Source organism: Lytechinus pictus, unplaced genomic scaffold (assembly GCF_037042905.1).
Source record: "Lytechinus pictus isolate F3 Inbred unplaced genomic scaffold, Lp3.0 scaffold_22, whole genome shotgun sequence".
Taxonomy (NCBI): domain Eukaryota; kingdom Metazoa; phylum Echinodermata; class Echinoidea; order Temnopleuroida; family Toxopneustidae; genus Lytechinus; species Lytechinus pictus.
This window is the reverse complement of record NW_026974142.1, coordinates 1,335,230-1,355,317: the sequence shown is the minus strand read 5'-3', so window position 1 is coordinate 1,355,317 and position 20,088 is coordinate 1,335,230. Positions and strand designations below refer to the sequence as shown.

Below are 20,088 nucleotides of genomic sequence, written 5' to 3'. Positions count from 1 at the left end.
CGATAATAGTAATACTAATAATGATAATAATAATAACAATAATAAATGAATAAATAAATAATGAGTGTGATGATTGCAGTGCGATGAGAGTTGGAAATGACAGCCTTCTTTACTCATATATTTATAACGAGAACTGTTTTGTGAGAATGCTAAAAAAACAAAGTATAAGACCTTTCCACCACCCCCCCCCCCCTACCCCCAAAAAATCTCCCCCAAACCGTGCACATTTGCAGGCAGAAAAAAGCCTTGACACAAGAATACTACCATACCGGCCTGCTGGGCGTTGTGGCGTGCGCCTGTAATCCAAGCTATGCGGGGAAGTTACAAATTGATGCAGAGGTTCGAGCCCTGGTCACGTCTTTCGGATGGTGACGTTAAAGGTCGGTCCCAGACGTAAATAATCATATCTGATTGATACACGTCTGACAAAACTCAAATACACACACACACACACACATGCAAAAGAACCGATCGATAGCTAATGAATATTCATAAAACAATAGCGAATGGGCGAGTAGCGTTGGTTGAGAGACATCGTACCGCTCTGTCATTGGTCAATTCTGAGCTGAATGCCTTCGCACACTCGCCTTTGCTCTGCCCATAGAAGTACGTGTATTGCTACACACAACCTTTATATCACATGTGTCTATAGGGGAAATCTTGATTCAGATCGCGGCAATATCCGAAATCAACTCTTCAAAATAATGATGCAAAAATGCCATTTTACTAAAAAAATGTCTATGTAAACCACTATTTTTTATACAACAAAATCAATTGTGAATTCCTTGCCAATATAACAACATAAAAAACACAAAATATAGTGTTGATTTTCTGGCTGTAAAATTGGTTAAACAAAAAAAAGTTACTTGGGCAACTATAGCTGCCAGTGGCACTAGGGGGCTATGGGCAACTATAGCTGCCAATGGCTCTTAAAGAGTTAAGACAGGGTGTACACTTTGTTCAAAATATGCCATGCTGTGTTCAGTACACCAACTATGTAGAAACCCAAATATACTGATATCTCAGTCTGTAACAACACTATAAACATATGATTTACACATAGTTCTATGCACAAATATATATGGTACATATATATGCCACTCTGTGTTCGGAATGCCAACAATGTGGGTAAGTATGTGGTTAACTATGTGATCTGACGTCCCGCACTGTCAACACATTGTGACCACATTGGTAACACACAGTTACAACGGTCAACCCTGTGAACAAACTCTGGCAAACACTATGGACACGAAATTCAATAATACTACACTGTCGTATATATGTGGAGCGTTGTGGCCCAGTTGATTAGCCTCCGGACTTAGAAACAGAGGGTCGTGGGTTCAAATCCCAGCCATGGTGAGGTGAATGGGTACCTGGCAGGAATTTATTCCTTGAAATGCCGAGCGTGTAAAAGCTGATTGAGCTACAGCCAGGGTAATAATATACAAGTCCTTTGGAAGCGCATAGAGACGTTATTTATAATGTGTTATGCGCTCTACAAGAACTGACTATTATTATTATGTGTGCCACTCTGTGTTCGGATTGCCAACTATATGGATATTTATGCGGTTAACTGTGTGATATGACGTCCTACACTATGGCAACACTATGATCGCATAGTTTGGATACGCTTACAACAGTTAACTATGCGAACGCACTGTAGCAACACTATGAACAAATGGTGTACACATAGTTCAATACATACCACACGTGGTATATTTGTGCCCCTCTGTGTTCGAAATGCCAACTATGTGGGTGATTATGTAGCTAACTATGTGATCTGATGTCCTACACTGTAACAACATTGCGACCACATGGTTAACGCACAATTACAACGGTCAACTATTTGAACACACTTTCGCAACACTTTGATACCCAACTATGTGGGTAATGGTGTGGTTAAGTATGTGATCTGAAGTCCCACACTGTGAAAACACTGTGACCACTTATGGTTAACACACAATGTACACATAGTCAAGTATGTGAACACACTGCGTATATTCCATAAGGGAATATTTTCGTCGTCAGTGACTCGGCCACAATATCCAGTGTAATTGTTAATATCATTACTTCAGCTTGTTTATTGGAGAAGCGTCAAAGTACTATTGCACGCCCTGATATTTTATTTATTTTTTGGTCTTTTTTTTTTAGTCTGCCGAATTCTGGTTTGGAACCGGAGGAGCAGGCGTTTGCTACAGCAAGGCGATAGTTCCCAAGATGATGCCTTATGCGAGGTATATTATTAATTATTTTATTCGTATTCTACATGAATATATTGCATTATTTATCTCCAATACTGTAAATGATGTTTCTTCAGAATACTCTTCATAAAGAATTGCATGATGATGTTCCTTATTTTATCAATGATGCGAATGATGTCTATATCTTAATAACTTATAGGGGCATTAGTTTTATTTTTGTTCTAACTTGATTTTTTTTCTTCTATGTTTCCTTTCAAGCCATGTTTTAGGCAAACGAATCACTTGAAGTTAGTTTAGGAACTCCGCGCTTCAAACATTTTTCGTTCATGCTTAATTCCTACTGTTTATTATTATTGATGTAACACTATATTCTGACAATTTTCTTGTGTTAAGCATGTTGAGAAATAAAACAAACACTATATATTATAATGTACATCTTTATAAACATGTACTTTAATTTCATACTCATTTCAGATTACAGATCCAATTTTCTAACAACACTTCAATAATGATATGATTTATTCAATTATGTGATGTTCACGTTAATTCATTCCTTTGAGTTCATTAATTTTCATTTAACAGCCGTAAACATTTTGGAGAAACATGCGCTAGAGTGGGTCGTCCTGATGATATGACTATCGGTTTCATTGTAGGTAAGCTTCTAAGAAAGTAGGATAGGATGACACTGCGCATTTTCTCTAATTGACCCCATATGTTATAAATAGCCACTCTTGAAACAAACAGTTTAATATAAATATCAGTTATACAGGTTATTAATTATCCTGTACTTTTGTTTGATTGATTGATCGATTGCATTTATTCTTTTACATTCCAAAATTTAACAAAAGTTACAATGTATAGCAAAAATAAAAAATATAATATACAGAGGAACGAAATTTCATGGGAGGAAAGTTCTTGTTTATAGTAACATAACAATTATGGTATAAATGCATTTAGTTTTGGATTTTAGTGAATAAGTGTGTTGTCATTCAAATAATCCTGTATTACAAAACTACACGCCTGAGAATGTTGCGTTATGGTTGAGGAGTCTGACCATAATTATTTAGGGGGGGGGGCTGTTGCACCCACAATGTAATAACGCCCACAAATGTAATAACGCCCACAAATGTAATAACACTTTACCCACAAATGCAATAACACTTTACCCACAAATGTAATAATTTCACCCACAAATGTAATAATGCATTTTACCAACAAATGTAATAATTTTTGATCGCCCACAAATGTAATAATGAATTTTCCCACAAATGTAATAAATTTGAAGGGATTTTTGGCGAATCAGTTTTAGACAGAAATCCTATAGTAATGCGTTCATAGAGCACAAAAGTGCAAAGTCTTCTTTCCAGACCCGGTTAATTCAAGAATTATAATATAAGTACAAAGTCTTTTTTCCAGACCCGGTTATTTCAAAAATTATAATATAAATCCAAACTAAGATACGATAATGATATTCCAGTGGAATAAAAATGAGAATCGAGCTTAGTCTTTTCTCCAGACCCAGTTAATTATAACTGGTGGAATTAATGTCTTTGTTGTTGGAGCGTTGTGGCCCAGTGGATTAGTCTTCGGACTCTGAAACAGAGGGTCGTGGGTTCGAATCCCAGCCATGGCGTAATTTCCTTCAGCAAGAAACTGATCCACAGTGTGCTGCACTCAACCCAGGTGAGGTAAATGGGTACCGGTAGGAAGTAATTCCTTAAAAAGCTGTGTGCGCTATGAACGCTTAGCTTAGCCGGGTAATATATGAGCGCCTTGAGCACCTAACAAGGTGGATATGTGCGCAATATAAATACCCTATATTATTATTATTGTTGTTTTAACTTATACGGCGCTTATTGTGAATGTATGCGCTAAGAGTAAATTGAGAATCAAGCGTAGTCTTTTCTCCAGACCCAGTTATTTAAAACTAAAAACTGAAACCCTATAATAATGCGCTCACATAGCACAAAAGTGCAAAGTCTTTTTTTCCAGACCCGGTTAATCAAAAAATTATAATATGAGTCCAAAGTTTTTTTTCCAGACCTTGTTGTTTCAAAAATTATAATGTAAGTCCGAAGTCTTTTTTCCAGACCCGTTTATTTCAAAAATTATAATATAAATCCAAACTAAGATACGATAATGATATTCCAGTGGAATAAAAATGAGAATCGAGCTTAGTCTTTTCTCCAGACCCAGTTAATTAAAACTGGTGGAATTAATGTATTTGTCGTTGATTTAACTTATAAGGCGCGTATTGTAAATATATGCGCTAAGGGTAAATTGAGAATCAAGCGTAGTCTTTTCTCCAGACCCGGTTACTTAAAACTAAAAACTAAAACCCTATAGTCATGCATTCATATAGCACAAAAGTGCAAAGTCCTTTTTTCCAGACCCGGTTAATTCAAAAATTATAATATGAGTCCAAAGTCTTTTTTCCACACCCGGTTGTTTAAAAATATCATAATATAAGTCCAAAGTCTTTTTTCCAGACCCGGTTATTTCAAAAATTTTAATATAAGTCCAAACTAAGATACGATAATGATATTCCAGTAGAATAAAAATGAGAATCGAGCTTAGTCTTTTCTCCAGACCCAGTTAATTATAACTGGTGGAATAAATGTCTTTGTCGTTGATTTAACTTATACAGTGCGTATTGTGAATATATGCGCTAAGGGTAAATTGAGAATCAAGCGTAGTCTTTTCTCAAGACCCGGTTACTTAAAACTAAAAACTAAAACCCTATAGTCATGCATTAATATAGCACAAAAGTGCAGTCTTTTCCAGACCCGGTTGATTCTAAAATTATTATATAAGTCCAAAGTCTTTTTTCCAGACCCGGTTGTTTCAAAAATTATAATGTAAGTCCAAAGTCTTTTTTTCCAGACCCGGTTATTTAAAAATTATAATGTAAGTCCAAAGCCCTTTTTCCAGACTCGGTTGTTTAAAAAATTATAATAAAAGTCCAAAGTCCTTATTCCAGACCCGGTTATTAAAAAAATTATAAAATAAGTCCAAACTAAGATACCATAAAGATATTCCAGTGGAATATAAATGAAAATCGAGCTTAGTCTTTTCTCCAAACCCTGTTATTCAAAAATTATAAATAACAATACAACAACAACAAAAACAGTATAAAGACCCTATAATCTTATTAATGCTGGATAACATTGACATATAGCGTCGTCTTTGAGCCAGACCCAGTTATTTTTTTAATAAAAAAACTCCAAATCTAAGACCAAACAATACTTCAACCTAAGAACCTGTTTTAAAAAAGAGGTTTAGAGAGTTGTCTTTATTCCAGACCTAATCATTAAACAATTACGAAAAAAAAATCTTCTAACGTAAGACCCCATCATATTCTTATCATTGTGGAATAACACGAGTTTTGAAACGTACTCTTTCCTCCAGACCCGGTTATTTAAAAAGTGAATTAAAAAGACTTCAAATCTAAGACCAATCTTCAAAAGTTACACCCAGTAAAAAATATGTCTTTACCCCACACCCATTTTTTTTTTTAATAATACTAAGACCCCTACAAAACATTGTAATAATGCATGGGTAAAGCAAACGTCATTTCTCCAGACTTGGTTATTATTTGAAAAAAATAGTTTTTACAAATATTCTAAAACGAATACCCAATAATCTAATTACTGTGGAATAACATGAAGATCGATTGTAGATTTTCCTCCAGAAACAGTTATTTCAAGAATAAAAAAGCAATAAAACCCAACCCCCAACAACGAATCTAACAACCAACAATCCTCCAAATTAAGACCATGTAGAAAAGCACATGTTTAGAGCGTTTTCTTTATTCCTGACCCAGTCATTTACAAATTAATTTAAACAATCTTAAGAACATAAGACTTGGTCATATTCTTATTCCTGTGGAATAACACGAGTATTATGCTTAGTATTTCGTCTACACCCGGTTATTTAAAAGAGTGTTGTCTTTACCCCACACCCAGTTCTCTTAAAAATACAAATTAAGCGAAACATTAATCTTAAAACTTAGACCCCAGCATCTTCCAAACTATAAAAACCCTGTGATAAGGCATACCACAAAAACAACAAATTAATCATAGGCGTAAATATTCATATCTGCCCCCCGGACATCCACCCCCCGGACAAGTACCCTCTAGGACATCTACCCCCGGACATCCACCCCCCCCCCCCTCCGGGGGTAGATGTCTTAGGGGTCGGATGTCCAAGGGGGTGGATGTCCGGGGGGGGGGTGGATGTCCGTGGGGTAGATGTCCTAGAAGGTACTTGTCCTAGCGGGTACTTGTCCTAAGGTGGTGCATGTCCGGGGGGTGGAAATCCGGGGGTGGATGTCCGGGGGGTAGATGTCCAGGGGGTAGATGTCCTGATACGTTATTCTACATCAATGATACTGTGGGGCCTTTGTTAATATTGTTTGTTTGTTTTTATTGTTTCTTATAAATTCCTATTTTGAAATAACTGGGTCTGGAGCAAAGACTTCACCATATTTCAATGCTATTCTATGCTGATAAGATTGCACGGTCTTTGTTTTGTTGTTGGTTTGTATTTTAATGATATTTTTATAACTGGGTCTGGATGAAAGACTACGTTACATTTCCATGTTATTCAACATAAATAAGATTGTGGGTCTTTGTTTTTGTTTATTATTATTCATTTATTATTATTATTCATCATTTGTCATTTGAAATATCTGGGTCTGGATGAAAGACTACGATATATTTCCATGTTATTTAATATTAATAAGATAGTGGGGGTCTTTTTTAACCAGTTGACTCTTAAACAAAATGATTTGTAATTTTGAAATAAGTGGGTCCGGAGAAAAGACTACGCTATATTTCCATGTTATTCAACATCAATAAGATGGTGGGGCCTTTGTTTTATTATTATTATATATCTTTTTTATGATTTGTTTTTTTAAAATAACTGGGTCTTGAAGAAAGATTACGCTACATTTTCAAGTTATTCAACATCAATGAGATTGAGGGGTGTTTGTTAATATTGTTCTTTGTGATTTGCTATTTTGAAATAACCAGGGCTGGGACAAAGACTACACCATATTTCGATGCTATTCAATGTTGAAAAGATTGCGGGGTCTGTTTTTGGTTGTTGTTGTTTTGTTTTTGAATGATTTTTTAATAACTGGGTCTGGAGGAAAGACCATGTTATATTTACATTTTATTCAACATTAATAAGATCATGGGGTCTTTTATTATTTTTTTTTTTATTAGCTATTTGAAATATTTGGGTCTGGGGGAAAGACTGTTCTAAACTTCTATGTTATTCTACATTAAGAAGAATTAATTTTGGGATCTTTATTTGGAAGATTGTTTAAATGTTTTATTTAACCGGGTCTGGAAAAAAAAGACTGTGACTTTGCGCTATATGAACGCATTACTATAGGGTTTTAGTTTAGAACAGATTCGCCAAAAATCCCTACAAATTTATAACATTTGTGGGCGATCAAAAATTATTACATTTGTGGGTAAAGTGCATTATTACATTTGTGGGTGAATTTATTACATTTGTGGGTAAAGGGTTTTAGTTTTTTTGTTTTAAGTAATCAGGTCTGGAGAAAAGACTACGCTTGATTCTCAATTTACTCTTAGCGCATATATTCACAGTATAAGTTAAAACAACAACAAAGACATTTATTTCACCAAAAGACTAAGTTCGATTCTTATTTTTATTCCACTGGAATATCATTATCGTATCTTAGTTTGGACTTATATTATAATTTTTGAAATAACCGGGTCTGGAAAAAAGACTTTGGACTTATATTATAATTTTTTAATTAACCAGGTCTGGAAAAAAGACTTTGCACTTTTGTGCTATATGAACGCATTACTATAGGGTTTTAGTTTTTAGTTACCGGGTCTGGAGAAAATATATATGCTTGATTCTCAATTTACTCTTAGCGCATATATTCACAATACGCGCCGTATAAGTTAAAACAACAACAAAGACATTAATTCCACCTGTTTTAATTAACTGTGTCTGGAGAAAAGACTAAGCTCGATTTTCATTTTTATTCCACTGGAATATCATTATCGTATCTTAGTTTGGACTTATATTATAATTTTTGAAATAACCGGGTCTGGAAAAAAGACTTTGGACTTATATTATAATTTTTGAATAAACCGGGTCTGGAAAAAAGACTTTGCACTTTTGTGCTATATGAACCCATTACTATAGGGTTTTAGTTTTTAGTTACCGGTTCTGGAGAAAAGGCTATGCTTGATTCTCAATTTACTCTTAGCGCATATATTCACAATACGCGCCGTATAAGTTAAAACAACAACAAAGACATTAATTCCACCACTAATTAACTGGGTCTGGTGAAAATACTAAGCTCGATTCTCATTTTTGTTCCACTGGAATATCATTTTATATCTTAGTTTGGACTTATATTATGATTTTCGAAACAACCGGGTCTGGAAAAAAGACTTTCGACTTATATTATTTTTTTTTATAAACCGGGTCTGGAAAAAGAGAATTTGCACTTTTGTGCTATATGAACGTATTGCTATAGGATTTAAGTTTGAACGGATTCGCCAAAATCCCTTCAAATTGATTACATTTGTGGGTAAAGTCATTATAACATTTGTTGGCGATCAAAAATTATTACATTTGTGGGTAAAGTGCATTATTACATTTGTGGGTGAAATTATTACATTTGTCGGTAAAGTGTTATTACATTTGTGGGCGTTATTACATTTGTGGGTAAAGTGTTAATACATTTGTGGGCGTTACTACATTTGTGGGCGATTATTACATTGGTGGGTGTAACAGGGGCTTTAGGTGGTGCTATTAACACAGGGCTGTTAGATCCAAACTGGAGCTTAAAGTGAAATTGACAAATTATTATGGAAACCCTATCAGCTCAAAAAGACATCTTAAGTAACCGAATATATATATATATATATATATATATATATATATATATATATATATATATCTATGTATAATGTGTTTTAATCTGATGCTCTTTTTTATCCTTCTTTTTCTAACTTTCCTCCTTTTTAATTAAACAAAAAACAGTACTCGAAGAACCATGGTGTTATAGTTTGCATTGCATATATTCAATCGCGGTTCAAAGGGCTGCTATATTAAAAAAAACGGGTTTTCAGCAAGGCCATGAACAAAGCAAAGCAATAAAAATAATAACCAAAATACATCATAAAACAAATCGCGAAAAATAAAAAAAAATAATATAAGCAAAATTGAAGTAGACCAAATTGAAAAGTAAAATAAATATACGAATGCAACAATAAAAGAGTAAATTAGTCTATACGTATACGTAGGTGTTTAGAGGATCTTGTTTTTCTTTTTTTACAAAGGTTGTCTGAAACGTTCAAATGTTTCCCCCTTTTTTAACCAAAGAGTTGGGGTATGGATCACTTTTATTCAGCAAATGATGATATTTTAAAACAATCTGTGTTTTTATCGTTTGAATTGACGGTCTGAATTTGGTAGTAGGTATTTTTGTGATTTAGATTAGATCATCAAACAAATAAGTATGGTAGGAGCTCATGCAGGTTGATCGCCCCCACCCCGAACATCTAGCTTCAATGCTTCTCTCTGTTTTGTTAATGTAGATTACTTGTTAAACGGGACATTGACGAAAATGCACACCTTCAACTCCCACATTCAAAACATCACGAGGATACCCAGAGAGAAACTTCATAACCAGGTGTGTATAAAAAGAGGGAAAGGGTGTCATGAGACGGGTCGCAGGGGGTCGACAATGTCACTACATTGCTGAAAAGAACACAGTGTCACACAGTTTGATTACTACGGAGTCTTTAAAGATACGGTATCTCGCCAAGTCGACTTATAAAAAAAATATATGTCGACATGGTCAGATACGTTATATGACCAAGTCGACTTATGAAAAGTTATATGTCGACATCGCGAGATACGTTATCTTGCCAATTTGAATTTAAAAAAAATGTATGTCAACATGGCGAGACTTTATCTTGCCAAATCTACGGAGCCTTTAAAGTGCTATCGGCTTGACGACTTAGCGAGATACTTTATCTTGCGATATCGACATAATGACCTTATTATGTCGACAGGGCGAGATATGCTATCTAGCCAAGTCGACTTATGAAAAGTTATATGTCGACATGGCGAGATACTTTATCTTGCCAAGTCGACTTATAAAGCATTATATGTCGACATGGCGAGATTTGAAGTGTCCGAGGCCCGGCGAGAGCCTAAATATCTCGCCAAGTTGACATATAACTTTTTATAAGTCAACTTGTCAAGATAAAATATCTCGCCATGTTGACATATTTTTTAACTTTTTATAAGTCGACTTGGCGAGATAACGCATCTCGCCATATCGACATAATAATGTTATTATGTCGACATGGCAAGATAAAGTATATCGCCAAGTCATGAAGTCGATTGCACTTTAGATCACAATATGTTATCCCGTTCCGTCCGATTTGAATTACTCTGCGGGAACCGCCCAGTACAATTTGATTTCGCGGGAAACAGAAGACCGTGTGATTGCCACCAGTAGGTGGGGCTTAGCGTGCATTCCGCCAATAGATCGAAAGTGCTCTCCGGATAACAGATTCCACTTGGCCATTCATGTAAAAAGACTGTCATCGATGAATATTCATCTGTTCTTGTTTAATGACCAATGGCATGCATTTCCCGATCCCAATAGAAATCAATATTCATAAGCAGTCAGTCCGCAGCCCGTCCGAAAGTGCTCTATTTTATTCAGCGGTATGCATAGCCGTCCGTGGTTATGCATAGTAATGAGCTGTGAAGACGAACTTTCCGATCGGTGTTTTTTGCTCTTAGAAACGTTTATTCCTCACAAAATTGGTCTCATTTTATAGATAAAAATTTGAAATTTCTGATCAGCTAAATAAAATGAACATTTAATGTATTTTGAAGACCGATATTTAGCTTAGAAAAAATGATTTTTTCAAGAAATATATGTGAATAAACAGAGCTCATTTTTTGCATCGAAATCACACTTGCGTCAAATTGATATTATAATCAATATAAAGCGTAGACATTCTTCTTTACGACTGAAAAAGAATTATGAAATTTCATGATGTAGCAAAGTCAGGAACCACAAAAAACCACGGCAATGTCCATCGCAAAATGATTGGAATTGCCGACGCGTTCTGATTGGTCAACAGCGGCGCACAGACTTACAACATTTTATATAACTTAAAAAACCCGGAAATATAAATAATCATTCAAAGTATGAAATAATGAATTATGTTACATGTAAGTCAATCAAGAGACTAACTAAGTACTGTCTGTGACAGCCACAATTTTTTTATTTGAACAAAATGGTTTATAAATACTACTGAGTACGGTAGTACCAGACTTTTTAGTTTGACTTTAAACTGTTTATAGTCTCTAGAGTAGACTGTCTGAGCTAATCATCATTTAATTCTTAACCGCAGCCTGGGGCAAAAATCATCATGGGGCTCAACTTAGACTAATTAAGAAAAAAAGTTAACAATTTTCAACATAAATCAAGAAATATCTCAATGAACAATTTATAAAAACTTGATGGAATTCGGAAACCTGATAATCACTTAATAAAACTTTAGAAGGGATCTACTTATTAAGCTTCGTTTATATTAAGTCTTAATAAAAAAAAAAACAAGTCCACCGTCCACAGTCACATAATGCGAGCCATCTGCCATCATTACAGAAGTTTCAACGTATGGGACCTTAGGCGAAATACTACCAACCCGCGACGAACGTAATTTTTGCATTATTTCGCGCCATCGTGGAGTGAACGAGAAGGTTACTTCCGGGTAAAACGTAAATTTCTTGATTTTAAGGGTATCATTTTCTCTTTAAAAAAAATATAAGGTGAGTTTGCGTCAAGTTGGTTCTGACATATTTTAAACAGTGACTTTTCTTCTTTCTAAAAATACCCGATCGAAACAATTTGGTTATGTAGCAAAGTCAGGAACCAAAAGTGAAATTCCAACTACAAAATCGCAGTTAAAATATTACTAAAATAAGCATCAATTAAAGAGGTAAAAATGGTAGGTTGAAAATGTCGAAATATGGAAAATTATATACCAAAATGTAGATGAAGGTCTTGAGAATAACTTACCACAATTCGTTTCGACGTAAACTGAAGTTAGCGACCAGTACAGAGCTATAACTTCAGCCCCTCCAATTCAGTGAGAAAATCAAGCCAAATTGATCGCACGTTTTCCTTCGGAGACCGCTAGAGGGCCGCTGAATAAATCTCCGTGAATATGCTCATTATCGCGCGAGCTGCGGTCTGACTGTAAGAGCGAAGTTGTTCTCGTTTTGATTGAGAAGGGGTGGTCATAGCGTTGAATCAAGCAAAATTAGAATATGCGCTTGAGTTCAACCATGCAATTGGTCTAATGAGAACGCACGTGATAAAACATGTTTGTGTATGTAGACGTTGCTACAAAATGTTATGCAATAGGTATGACACAGGCGTACACCGGTTGGTATACGTGAACCGGTATCATCCATAAATCGAAATGACCGATGAGTTTTAAACGTAAATGGAGGTTTCAGGCGGGATGGCTTGCAGTTCGGAAGTGACAGTACTCTCAAATTGGACAAATCTCGCATTGCAATGTTTTCAATTTTGCAAAAATCCACACAAATTTATTATAATTTAGTAGACACTGGTGACATGATGATGATATTTGGTTGATATAAAAATCGCATCGGACTAGACATGCAATCAATTTTTTTTTTATTGCATCGTACTTGACATGTAATCATGTTTGATATTGCCTCGGACTTGAAAATACGGAAACTTTTCCTTATCAAATAAAGGCCCCTCTTTGCATAACACAGTGATATTTGGACAGTAAAGGTTACATTGTTATCTAAAAAAATATTGTTTAAACATTATTGTTTAAACAAAAATGGTTTATTGGAAATAAGCTCTTGTATATCTCTATACATACATCACTGTATATAGTTAATGAAATATACGTTTTATGATATGGATAATTAATTTTTTCATGAAACATTATGATAGAGATTTGAGTAATACCTTGTTAAAGGAGACTCTGTTATACTTTTCTTTAGTTGATATAATTTAGGTCCCCTTAATTTTATCTTAAGGTGGGGGATAATGTCAGGGAATAAATTTTTTGAATTTAATTCCTTTGATTAGACTCATTTTCTGAGTTTATAAAGATAGCTCATGTGTTCTGAATATTTAAACCTAGGTAAAAAAGTACATGTGTTAGGAATATCCATCACATCCCTATCAGAAGGATGACATAATAGTCCGGCAGCCCATGAAATTTATTCAACCGAAAGCCGGACAAGCAAATGACCCAATGACTGGATGGCATGGACCCTGAAGTTTACAAAAATGCATTGCTGCCGGTTTTATCCGTGGTCTTCCCGCCAAAATGACGTAATATATGACGTCACTACAAAATGGCTCTATTTCACCTTTTTAAAACATTTTACACATAGCATGAAGTCAAGGGGAAATATCTCAGCCAAACCATGCTTGTTTTGTATGAAACTTTCAAAAAAAAATTTCAAGTAGTGAAAAAGAGACCTGCAAAATTTCACGAACAGAAATTATTGTTTACATATGCAAATCGCGTCATAAAATTCGCATATCATTAGTTTGGGAGTTTTCTTGCATAAGAAATTGTCGAAAATCGATTTCGAAATTTATTTTCTTTTTCAGTGTCCTTTTTTTGAAATATATTTCCTGTCAAGCTTAATATCGTTCTCTTCATCTGTATCTCTACTTCCAAAAAGTATTTGTCAGTGGTTGGAAATTACATTATAGACGGTGGTTTCAGCCCCCTGTTCAATATGGTGCGTACATAGAAATCGTTTTTTTTGCCTTTTTCACCATATAGCTGAAGTGTGCGAACGATATGCCTACTTTATTGATGCTTTCTGCATTTTGCATAATATCAAATCTTCCAAACAACAATTTTCATCTTCATTATGTCTCTGCTGATCAATAAATATTGATTGCCCACTGGGCAGTCTATATGCTACGTTTTCAACAACGAACCTTTGCCATGTATGACTGCATTATGGTAGTCGAGTCGGAAAAGGGGGTTCCTGTGCACTATCATAATATATCTTTAATCAACGTTTTGGTATTGCCAGTTAATGAATCTTGATGTTCCCTCTGCAAAATTGTGTCCCATGGGGTTCAAAATGAATATCTTCGGCGGCCCTTTTGGATTTTTTTTATGAAAATCAATTGGAGAATTTAAAAGAGGAATGAAACCTTTGGAACAAGTAGGCTTGTGTCGAAACAAAAAAAAAATCAAAGAATAAGAACAAAGAAAGTTTGAGAAAAATCAGACAGATAATGAGAAAGTTATGAGCATTTGAATATTTCAATCACTAAGCTATGGAGATCCTCCTATTGGCAATGCAACAAGGATGTGTGATGTCACATGTGAACAACTTTCCCTTTGATGGACTATAAAATACCCCCAAAAATGTCTCTTTTTGCTTTTTCTTATGGTGATACAAACTCTTTATCCATGATGTATTCTTTAAAAAAAATTCCCTCGTATAGAAAGAACACATGATCTACTGATAGATGTGATAAAAGAAGCAATTCAAGTGATTTATACTAAAGTAATGGGGAGAGTTGTTCGCAAGTGACATCACACATCTTTGTTGCAGTGCCGATCGAGGATCTCCATAGCATTAGTGATTGCAATATTCAAATGCTCATAACTTTCTCTTTATTTGTCAGATTTTTCTCAAACTTTCGTTGATCTGTTTCTTTGATTTTTCTGTTTTCACACAAGCCTACTTGTTCCAAAGTTTTCATTCTCCTTTAAATTAATACGCATTTTCATTCTGATTCGGATAGTAAAATTCGGATGAAATCGTTATCTGGATAGTCCGGTTAATATATTTTGAATAAAAACTAAGAATTCAAAAAATTTCGTCCAAAATGTTCATGTGCATTGACATCTATCTGTTTTATCTTGCATCGCCTTTGTTGGTGTGCCTAACACGCAGAAATGCAGATAACGTAGCATAGCGATAGAAAGGTATATATTTAGCGTTTTCTACACAAAGCAACTGTTATGATAATGAAACCTTTTGTAAAAAGTTAGAGGATCGAGGCATTGCTCTTAATTTTAATTTTGCATGCAATTACGTTTGGGCACCTTAAAGCATAGTCCCACAAGAGCCTGTAAAAGTTACCCTACCCTTATCCGTAGCTTGACTATTAAGATATCGTGCTTTTCGGAGCCCCGAATGTGGCAAAATTTTCTTTTGGGTATGTAATTTGTTTCCCCTTAAATCACTTAGAAACAAAAGAGTATGCCTTTTCTCTATCAGCTATTTATAAAGAAGTTACGGCATAGCAAAGCCTACCTTCTTAGGGGGCTGCCAAAGTCACCAAATACTTTTTTCGTATTTTGCCCATTTCTCGGAAAACTCGCAATTTTTTTAGAACCATTAAGGCAAAAGGTGTTTCTGCTTGGCAGTAAAGCCATATTTATTGTTTTGTAACCACATAGAGATGACAAAGTAGGATCTTCTTTATCAGCTACATATAAATATGTGCTGGCACACCGAAGCCTTCCCTCTTCAGGTGCTGCCGAACTCTCCCAACCTTTTTGGCTATTTATTCAAAACATTGCAGTGTTTGAGCCCCCATTCACGCAAAAGGGCCTTTCTGCTATACAGTGCGTCCCAGAAAAAACGAAACCGAGATTAAGCGACGATTTATGGTAACTTAATCACAAATGCAATAGACAAATGACCTACCAATGTAAAGCTTAGAATCTCTTCTTTCATCTGATATAACTTAGATTATTCCTCATTCACGCATGAGTGAGAAAAAACAATTTGAAGAAAGGATACCAAAAACTCATTTGGCGGGGGGTATCTGAATTTCAAAAAGAAAATCACATGCCATAAAGTTCAATATCTGCTCTTTCATTTGATACCTCAATCACAAAAAATGGTCAAGAAGTAAAAAAGTTATGCTCCCTCGAAACAAATGTATTTCCATAATTTCATTAAATAAACGTGTTTTCACCGATTTCACACAGAAGCTATCGCATGGTTAACAAAAGACTTAATGCATGGCTGATTGTCAACAAAACGGAGTGTCGAGTGAGTTTGAACGCTAGCCTGTAAAACCTCTTCATTTTATGAAATTATTGAAATTCAAGCCTTATTTCAAATAACCAGAACTTTCTTATTTCTTGACCATTTTCTGTAATTGAGGTATCAAATTAAAGAGCAGATATTGAACTTTTTGAAAATGTGGTTTTCTTTTTTAAACCCAGATACAGCCCGCCAAATTACTTTTTGGTATCCCCTCTTCAAATTGTTTTTGCTCACTCATGCGTGAATGAGAAATAATGTAAGTAATTTCAGGTGAAAGAGGAGATTCTAAGCTTTACAATGGTAGGTCATTTGTCTATTGTATTTGTGATTAAGTTATGATAAATCATCGATAAATCTCGGTTTCGTTTTTTGTGGGACGCACTGTATAGTAAAGCTAGTTTTGATTTTGGAAACCACTAGAAAATAAAAGAATAGGCTTTTTTTCTATCAGCTACATGTAAAAAGGTGCTGGTACATCCACTTCTACCATCTTCAAAATTGGCTCCAAAATTGGCAGATTTTCCCATATATTGGAAAAATACGGAAAAGAGGTGGGTGACTTTGGCAACCCCCTGAGGGGGATAGCCTTCGTTACGCAAGCACTTATTAGCGGGAAAGTCCACTCCTGTGTATCCATGTAGTTTCAAAACAATAAAACTGGCTTTACTACATAGCAGAAACACTTTTTGCCTCAATGGGGGCTCCAAAATTGCATATTTCCCATAAATAGGTAAAATATGAAAAAGGGGCGGGTGATTTCGGCGACCCCCTAAGGGGGGTAAGCTCCAATATGCCAACACTTCTTTATATGAGGTAGATAGAGAAAGCTCTACTTATTTTGTATTCACGTAGTTTTAAAACAATAAAAGTGGCTTTATTACATACCAGAAACGCCTTTTGCTTCAATGGGGGCTCCAAAATGGCATATTTTCCCATAAATGGGTAAAATACGTAAAAGGGGTGGGTAGATTTGGCAGTCCCCAGAGGGGATAGGCTTTGCTCTGCCAGCACTCCCCTAAATGTAGCAGATAGAAGAAACTGTACTCTTTTGTCTCCATGTTGTTTCAAAACAATAAAGTGGCTTTACTACATAGCAGAAACAGTTTTCTGCCTCAAGGGCTCGAAAATGGCATATTTTCCCCATAAATATGTAAAATACGTAAATGGAGTGGGTAGCTTCGGCAGCACCCTGAGGGTTAAGGCTTCGCTATGCCAGCACTTCTCTATATGTAGCAGATAAAAGAGAGTCTACTCTTTTTATCTCTAAGTGGTTAAAAACAATAAAGGTGACTTGACTGCAAAGCAGAAACGTCATTTTCTTCAATGGGGCTCCAAAAAAGGCGATTTTTTCAAGAAATGGGAAAAATACGAAAAAGGGATGGGGGACTTCGGCGGCCCCGTAAGGGGGGTTAGGCTTTGCTGTGCCCTCACTTTTTTATAATGTAGCTGAAAGAGAAAAGCGTACTCATTTGTCTTCAAGTAATTTCGATAAAATAAGAGTTGTTTTTCTATATAGCCGAAACACCATCTTGCCACATTGGGGGCTCCAAAAAAGCATGATATTTTTATAGTCAAGCTACTGATAAAGAAAGGGTACCTTCCTCAGGCTCTTGCGGGTTTGACTAAGACACAGAGGCTTATTTTTGTGTCATTTTATCGCATTATCGAGTAATACATGGTATTTGCCCTTTAACTAAGCAAATTAAGACATTCCTATTGTCATGAAGCGTTTCAGTATTATCGGTATTATATATCCTTTTTTGTGTCGAATGCTGATATTTTGCAATAGTTGTTGATATTAATGCTTGAACAGATAAATATCAATGCACATGACAATTTCGGACCGAAAGCATGACAATTTCAGGATGAATTTTCATTTATTTTAAAATATAATAGTTGGACTGTCCAGAAAACGATTTCAACCGATTTATACTATCCGAATCACAGTGAAATGCGTATTCATTTTAAGATTGCCCCATTGGCACACTCTGTGCTAAAAAAATATGAAAATAATTAATTTTTATTTAAAAAACCCAAGAGAGCCGCCAAAGATATCACTTTTAAGCCCAGTGGGACACGATTTTGCAATGGGAACATCAATATTTACTAACTAGACACTTCAGACAATAAAAAAACGTTGACTAAAAATATATTATGGGCGATTCCGTACGTGTCGTACGGGACATTTTGTCAACAATTTCTAGTCTCTTAGCTGATTGCTTGAGCAATTAAAAATTATTTTGGGTCAATAATAAAGTTATAGTGGGTAGACATGTGAAAACCTGAATACCAACAAAAAATATTTGATTATGGCTTAATTAAGGGCAAAAATGTTGTGTGTCGTGCAGGACTCAAAAATGTCCCATACGACACGCAACATTTTTTACCTCTAATTCACCCATGGACAGCATATTTTAGTTGGTTGTCAATTTATCATAAGTCTACCCAGTAGTACTCTGTTATTACCACAAAACAAATTGAAGTTCTTTGAATATTTGGACAATAAGTTGAACAATGTTGCGAAAAAAGCTGAATTTTCTAGCATGGAAACGCCCTTATGATGGTGCACAGGAACTCCCATTTCAGACTCGACTACAATAATGCAGTCACACATGGTTCAGGGTCGTTGTTGAAAATTAGGCTGAAAACGTAGCCTAGACTGCCCAGTGGGCAATCAATCTTTGCTGAAATCATTTATTTATAAGCAGAGACATAATGAAGATAAAAATATGCTGTTTGGAAGATGTAATATCATGCGAAATGCATTAAACATCAATAAAGTAGGTATATCGTTCGGACACCTCAGCTATATAGCGAAAGAAGGCCAAAAACGCACGATTTCTATGTACGCACCATATGTAAAAGGGGGCTGAAACCACAGTCTATAACGTTCTTTCTAATTACTGACACATATTTTCTAAAAGTAGAGATATAGATAAAGTGAACGATACTATGCTTGACATGAAATATATAAAAAAAGGACACTAAAAAAGAAAATACATTTTTTAATCGATTTTCGACAATTTCTTATGCAAAAAATCTCCCAAACTAATGATATGCAAATTTTATGGCACAATTTGCATATGTAAACAATGATTTCTGTTCGTGAAATTGTGCATGTCTCTTTTTCACTACTTGAACAATTTTTTTTAAAGTTTCATACAAAACAAGCATGGTTTGGCTGAGATATTTTCCCTTGCCTTCATGCTATGTGTAGAATGTCTAACAAATGGTGAAATAGAGCCATTTTGTAGTGACGTCATATATTACGTCATTTTGGCGGGAATACCACGAATAAATCCCGGCAGCAATGCATTTTTGTAAACTTCAGGGTCCTTGCCATCCAGCTATGGTGTCATTTGCTTGTCCGGCTTTCGGTTGAATAAATCTCCTTGGCTGCCCGACTATATTTTGTTTAATTGTTTTAAATAGTTATATACAGTATTCTTTGATAAATATATTTGTGCAAGTGCACAGGAAGTGCCTTTTTGTCCAGGAAAAATATGGTTTGACCGAAAAAAAAATTGCAATATAATTTGTTTCAACGCAATGCATTTCTATGAAGTCCCAAAAATTACATACTAAAAGTCCACAAAAATCCATTCAGCGGAAAGACGTATAATTAGCATAAATCCAAAATGGCGGCTACCGTGGGTAATTTTCGTGATTATTGATAGTAGTACAAACATTGTTCTGATTATAGCACTTTAAAAAATCATCATAAAAGCAGTAAACTTACACCAGTGTCATACCTTACCATAGGCTTCATTTT

General features: G+C 35.2%; 1 long non-coding RNA gene across 1 annotated transcript; it reads left to right on the top strand.

The window, feature by feature from the left end:
• Positions 1-420: 420 nt before the first annotated feature.
• LOC135157995 (uncharacterized) lies at positions 421-11,679 on the top strand. Its single transcript, XR_010296839.1, has 3 exons — positions 421-2,234; positions 2,784-2,854; positions 9,797-11,679. It is a non-coding gene; the product is annotated as an uncharacterized LOC135157995 (long non-coding RNA).
• The last annotated feature ends 8,409 nt before the right edge of the window (positions 11,680-20,088 follow it).